The following is a 7,536-nucleotide window of genomic DNA, read 5'->3' as shown; positions in this document are numbered from 1 at the left end:
AATCATACACATGTAAGTTTAGTACTAAATGATACATATGTAAGTCTGAGAATAAATCATACACATGTAAGTTTGGGACTAAATCATATGTGTTAGTCTGAAACTAAATCATACACGTCTGCTGTACAGAATTGATAATTGAGTATTTGATGTTCATGACATGTTATACACTGCCAGCACACACACTGCTCAATATTGTACTTGTCATTGTTGTACTCATTTGTGATATGTCACAGTCGTTTAAGGAGCTTCCACTACATCACATTGAAAGGTTATAAAGCTCAGCAGGCCAGTGATCGCAGGACGGCCCATAACAATGACTGAAGTAAAGTGAATGGAATGGTATCAAACACATGGAAACCATGTCTAATGGCTTTCATGCTATTATATTTATTCCGTTCCAGCTTATAAGCCTGTCCTCCCCAATTAAGTCGCCACCAGCCGCCTGTGTTGTGAAGATATTGTGGGAAGAAATCATTTACAGAAATAATACATATCAAAAACCACAGATTGGATTGCACAAAGAATACAATCAAAATTACCAAGGACAATGTTTTGTGTAAATGAAGGCTATTCTTTCTGTGCTGATGGCTGTTGCCTTCCCACAATAGTCACCGCAAAACAAGGGTTGAGTTAATTAAGTGTTTATTACGATTTACAGAAAGAAGACAATGGTTGTATGTTTCAAAATGGCCAGAGTAGAGAACTGTTGAGAGTTGAGCCATGAAGCACACAGAGGCTAGGAAATAATAGACTGGAGAGGGGTGCTACTGTGTCTAACATATCAATGAGGGAGATGCTGCCAAGTTTTAGTGGACACAACCGGAACAGGGCCTGGACTTAACAAAGAGAGGGCCAATTGCTACTGTAGGTTCCTAGATGAACCTTTTCAAACTTTTGTGTAGACAGGCAGCCAAGCATAAATCTCAAGCTTTTAGGAGATATTCAAGAGGGTTACCTAAAATAATTAAACTCTTCCATTTTATGTCTTTTCACAGTATGACAGGAAAAGTATTTATTTTGATACTGTAGTTTGGACAGGACATTCCCTTTCCTTCATTATTCCAATCTAATAAGACTTCCAATACATACATGCTGTTGATGCTCAATCAGACTGTTTTTGATCATTAGAAAGCTGGACATATACCTGATACTTTTCCAATATTTCACAACCCACCCGGAAAACATGACAAAAAATGGATCACTAAGAAAATACAACATGTTCCTTGTGTTTCCACACCCCTTTGATTTTCAAGACATTTATCTTAACAGGATAATAATTTGTGAAAGTCTGTGACATTTGTGGCTAGCTAGCATGATAATAAATTCATGGCTCAGAACATTTTTTAGTTAATTAGAGTCAATCAATCCCAACTTTGCTCACTTACCAGTGTGAAACCAGAGTATAATGAGCAGAAATCAGCATGGCGATTGGAAAACACAAATTACAGCTGTTAAAGAGAAACCCATCCACTCCTCTCTCTGTTGATGCCAAGTCCTGCTGTGAAGATTTAAACATGGTGTGACATTAAAATGGAGCGACATTTCTTTTAGTCGAAGGGAGCAAAGAAAAGTGATCCACAATCATTTAAAACCTTTTCAACATATTCCATGGTAAATTGCATGCCAGTATTGGTTGATTGATCATTAGTAGGTCATTACAAGTAATCCTTTGATAAAGGAAATACACGTCATGTATTGCATGTGGGTTTTATTGTTGTTGATTGGCTGCTTGTACTTTGAGCTTGTGTTACATGTGCTTTCTGTGTGCGAGTGTTGTCTGTTCTTAAGTGTGATTGGTCAAATTCATTTTGCATGGCCAGGTGTGAATGTGCTGATGATTGAGGGCACTGATGGTGTTTATATAGCAGATTAGGATTTTTTTTTTTTTAAATGTTCCCCCCAATTACATGATGTCTAATTATTCACTATGACCTTGACTTCTGACAGCAACTCCCAACAGGCTTGGGAGAGTCAAAGATTGGGACATGTGTCTCCTGAGACATGCCCCCAAAGCCGTTCTGCTTTGTTCCACACTTCTCACTCAACAAAGAAGTGGCATCAGTGAGTGGATGAAAACTCGTTCGACTATCGACCGCAGAGGAGCTTGCAGACGCCTGACCCGTCTGACGGTGCACGACCACTGTTCCGGCGCCCGCATCCTCTGACGGATACAATTCATTTTCTATGAACAGCGTCAAGGCGTCGTTGGCGGTTGCTCAAAGAAAGCGGCATGGCCGTTTGAGCTGTTCCGGCATTGAAAAAGTCGGGCCACGGTAAATATTATGCAAATGAATCTGGCTAATGTGAGGCGTTTATCCAATGGAAGTGGAGTCTTTCGTTAACAAGGGTGGGCCTTCCTTGTGGGTCGTTTGTTCTTCTGCAACATGTGAAAATATTTAGCGTACTGTAGACAAATAATGAGGTGCTGAGCAGCATGAATTGCCTGCCGAAGATGGGTGTTCATCCTCGTAATCCAGGGTCTCACTAGCGACCGCAGCTAATCAAACTGATGTTTGGACAGTCTGAAATACTGCTGGAAAAGGGCATCTTTAAGGTGAAGCTTCTGAACCAGGTGGTGGTACTCCCCATGCTACTACTCCCCATGTTACTACTCCCCATACTACTGCTCCCCATGCTACTACTCCCCATGCTACTGCTCCCTTTGCTACTACTCCCCATGCTACTGCTCCCCTTGCTACTACTCCCCATGCTACTATTCCCCATGCTACTACTCCCCATGCTACTACTCCCCATGCTACTGCTCCCCTTGCTACTACTCCCCATGCTACTACTCCCCATGCTACTACTCCCCATGCTACTACTCCCCATGCTACTGCTCCCCTTGCTACTACTCCCCATGCTACTACTCCCCATGCTACTACTGCCCATGTTACTACTCCCCATGCTACTACTCCCCATGCTACTGCCGGGCTGGTAGGACTGGGTCCACTCAGTGGCTATGGTGCCACATCCTCCGGAGATGCAGCAACAACAACCAGAAACGTCTCCTTTCGATTCATGGATCAACAAGAATCCTCTCCTTTTGAAGATGGATCAACAAGAATCCTCTCCTTTCGATTCATGGATCAACAAAAATCCTCTCCTTTCAATTCATGGATCTACAAGAATCCTCTCCTTTCGATTCATTGGTATGGCAGCTCAACAAAGAATTACGAATCCAAGCGGGAAGGATTGTGGTTGGTTTCATGCTAGAATGCTAGGACGAATGCTAGTTCAATACAGAATGCTAGTTCAACACAGAATGCTAGTTCAACACAGAATGCTAGTTCAACACAGCCCTACCCTGCCAAAAAATACACACCCATAGCGGATACGCCCATAAGCGGCCATCTGAGACAAGGCGGAGCGTTTACAGGCGAATTCGCAGCGGAACCGTGGAGTCCCATGAGGACACAGTGCAAGGCCAATGCGCACTGCCCGTTGGACAAAATGGCTGTGACAGAACCTGGTATTGAATTCAGAGTGTAGTGGCACCTCAACACTACAATGTAGTGTCTTAGACTTCTCTGGATGGTGAATGTAGCAGGTTTAGAGAACTAATGGGGTAGGACAGGATCATTAATGTAGCAGGTTAGGAGAATTAACGTGGTAGGTTAAGGTAATTAATGTAGACGACTGGATAAAATAGGCTACAGTTAGGAAAAGGTTACGCCGTTACAGCCTTCAACAAGGGGGTCAATCGCCGACGCGCCAACCAGATGCAGCTGTACTAGTAGCCACAAATGCATGAACCATCCATCTCATGACACTGGTGCCCTAGTTGGCCAAGGAAACTCCTTCTTGATCATTCAACTCTAACTCCACCCACCCATGGCACCAGCCCACTATGTGCCGGTACAGCATGTACATTCCAGTAGCATGTCGATGATGTACAGGACAGGACTGTCTGGTTTATGAAAAGACACGGGACATGCTGTACGGTCTATTTACAGTTTATCAGAAATACAGAGGTATCAATGTAACGGTGTAATTACCTAGTCATCACCTGATTATATTAATTAGCTCTTGTATCCATTCTGAATATCAAACCAGACTGAGCCTGACTGTCCATAAATGCTGTGGACTCAGGTAATTATGTCATCAGCTATGATGACCTCATGACATCATCCACTATGATGACCTAACAGACTGTGTGGTGTCTACATCTTCAGCTATGATGATCTAACAGACTGTGTGGTGGCTATATCATCCGCTGTGATGACCTAACAGACTGTTTGGTGACTACATCATCCGCTATGATGACCGAACAGACTGTGTGGTGACTACATCATCTGCTATGATGACCTAACAGACTGCGGGATGACTACATCATTAAATATGACCTTAGATGTAGCTGGAAGTAGTCATTTTCTCTCTCAAGAGTTCTTCTAAATGGGAGAGCTTATGTTGTTGAGCTTATGTCGCTGGGTTTGGTAACAGTCGCTTGCCATTGTATTAATTATTGTCTGGGATCCAAGGGGTGTAGATAATACAGAATGCACTGGTTGGTCCCCGTTTGTTTCATTTGTCAGTGGAGTGAATAATTGGGAGTGCTGACCATATTAGACACAGAGAATCTTTTAAGAGACACGACTGCGAGAGTCAAAAAATTAAAAGGCTTAATGTCTGAGAATTTTTCAAATCAATATGGAGTAATGTGTTATGTCCTCAGTGCCAAGAACATTAACTATGGGTGTTATATTTTATATGAATACATCAGTTCTGTACTGTATCACAGCCAAAATGTTCAGCATAGCTTTGGGATAGAAAACTGTTATTCATTCTCATTCTACTATACAGTATGTGTTCCACTGACATACAGTACATAACGTAGGGAGTGGACTGCATGTTTAATTTTGGTTGATTATATCATTTGATTGAAACATTTATTTTTGTGGGTATGTCAGTTTGTTTGCACTCACAGACACCTTTTTTAATAGTTTTTTTGGTCAACCTTGGTACTATTTACACATGTATGTGGTAACATTTCCCCTCTCGTAAAACAAAAAACACTAAACTCCTTACCTTTATTTATACCTTTATTTATACAGAGAATTCAATTGAGACCTGGATCTCTTTTACAGCTGAGCTTTGTATTACAACAATAAAAACACATACTAAATGGAAATAAAACATATTAAGAAAATCACAATTGACAATAAAAACATAATTTATAAGAAACGTAAAATATAATTTAACTTAAGTTCACTCTGCATTCCATGATTGAGGGGCAAAAAAGTCAAAGCCGTTTTATCCTGTTCTGAATAGGCCCGCAGGTTCTCCAACACTAGTCTTTATAACACTACCAAAGCAATTAAAAAAACAGTAAGAAGCTCAACCAAATCTCATTTCTTACAATTTTACACTTGTTTGACGTTGCTTCAAAATAAACACATTTGAAACACAAAAAAACACGTTTTCATGGCTCAACAGCATTGATACAATTTGGGTTGGGGTAGTGGGGTGTTTGCTAATACTGTACAATGGGGCTCATCTTACAATTCTCCCAAGGAATAACTATCAGTCTTGCAACAGCGGCTCCAGCGTCCCTAGGTGACTGCGCCACTGAGCCCGTGTTCGCTCCGCCGCACCCCACTCCACGCCTGCTGCCACCCTGAAGGTAGATGCATCACGCCGGGGAGAATGCACATTGGCACCCCCTTACTCTCTCCAGCATCCAGCCCCCCCCCCCCCCCATACACACACACACTCAACAGCACTGTGGCTTCAGCTGTGGCCCTTGTGTGTCCTCTCCAGTCGACCCCACGCCTCCTCCTGTCCCAGTAGCCCGGCTACCAGCTCCCTCTCTGGGTCTTCCCCCCTCCGTACCACTTCCCGGTCCCCTTCCGCTTTCCCTCCTCTATCGCTCATCCACTTGCCTTTGTCATTTGAGAATACCTTTCTCTCTCTCTCATACGAACATATACACGCACACGCGCGCGCACGCACGCACGCACGCACGCACGCACACGCCCTCGCGTGCACACACTCCTGTGCCGACTCTGGAGGGGACACCGCCTGTTCGTCTCTCTGCTCACCTCCCGGTTGGTGGCTGACTCCGTGAGCCGTGTCTGTCAGTGGAGCCCACGCTACGCCGTTTGTGAGGAGGATCTGGGGGTTTCCAGCAGCAGCGCTCCCTCTCCATGGTCCCAGAATTACCAGTGAGATCACTAGAATGAATACACTGTAGACCCTGGATGAGTACTAACACTAACTTTATCATGTTATATTCAGTACTTCCCAGATTCTCCTTTCAGTGAAGAATTAGGAGCTTTAGACAGTGGGATGGTTCATCATGGATTACGACCCAACTTCACATGGCATTAGATCATTTTCAATAAACCACCTTATCGATAAATTCTGTTTTATAACTGGAATGGTTTTGTCTCTTGCAGATTCCACCTGTTCGTCTTGTGACTAGACTGTGCAGAAGGGAGATGATTAAACTGGTAGAACTAGTGTCGGAGACAGTTAACAATGCATAGGGTTCTGGAGCAGTGAATCTTAAGATTAACTGTATTTGTACCCCGGTATATCTTTAATACCCTTTATTCACACTTTCACTCCAACAGTTGTGTAACTCTTATCAGATACAATAAAAGCATACAGTGATTAAATGAAGAGGAAAAGTGCTTGAGTTTAAAGTAGACATCAGGTGTAGAGGAGATTTGAGGTTGCTCTGGGAAAAGAATGCTGTTGCCATCACATTTTCAGTGAAAGCTATTAAATCAATGGTATCTGGTCATAGTTGTCATAGTGATAAATCATCAAACATGATGTAAACATGTTATGTACAGCAGATATTTTGCATGAAAATACTGTGACGTGTATAATGTATTCACATTAATAGGGACAGCACTGGTGATTAAATACAAAAAAAATTGGTGTATATCCTTTTGGCCACATAATGTTATCTGTATTTCGCATTGCAATATCTTCATGTTGAATTCATTTATGAAAGATTTTTGCAAAAATGAAAATAAAGTATTTAACCTAGCACACTTCCTTCATCTAATATAGAAATTAGAACATTCGCTCTGATCCAAGGTTGCCATACCAGCACACTTAGTTAACAAAATATTTTTTACAAACAAGATGCTATCACCCTCTCCATGATATTAATATGATATGTTCTGTGATCTGTAAACAGCTGGTTATCTTGCTTTTCCACGATAACAGAAAGTGCTGAGGATTTCCGGTTTGTGAGCACATTTGGGCTGAATCTTTCACACGTCACAAATTGCAGATGGGAAGCAGTGATCTTGAACAGCCGATCACATTTCCGTGACCATCTGACACCTTCCATTTAGGAAAATAATACTTTCTATCTTAGCATACCCTCTGCTGCTGCATCCAGCAAAAGGAATTATGCTTGGTAGGCTTTGCTATGCTATAACTTCCAGATAGATTCTTCATGTTTTGTTTCATTGGATTGATTAGATTAAATGCTCTAATCGTTTATCTGTTTATTCTAGGCTGTAATCACCTGAGCAGTGTGTATTATTTTCATGTATTTTTTGTTGATATGCCAAT

This window comes from Esox lucius, chromosome 3 (genome assembly GCF_011004845.1).
Source record: "Esox lucius isolate fEsoLuc1 chromosome 3, fEsoLuc1.pri, whole genome shotgun sequence".
In the NCBI taxonomy this organism is placed as follows: Eukaryota; Metazoa; Chordata; class Actinopteri; order Esociformes; family Esocidae; genus Esox; species Esox lucius.
The sequence above is the reverse complement of the archived record's forward strand: the minus strand, read 5'-3'. Positions refer to the sequence as shown.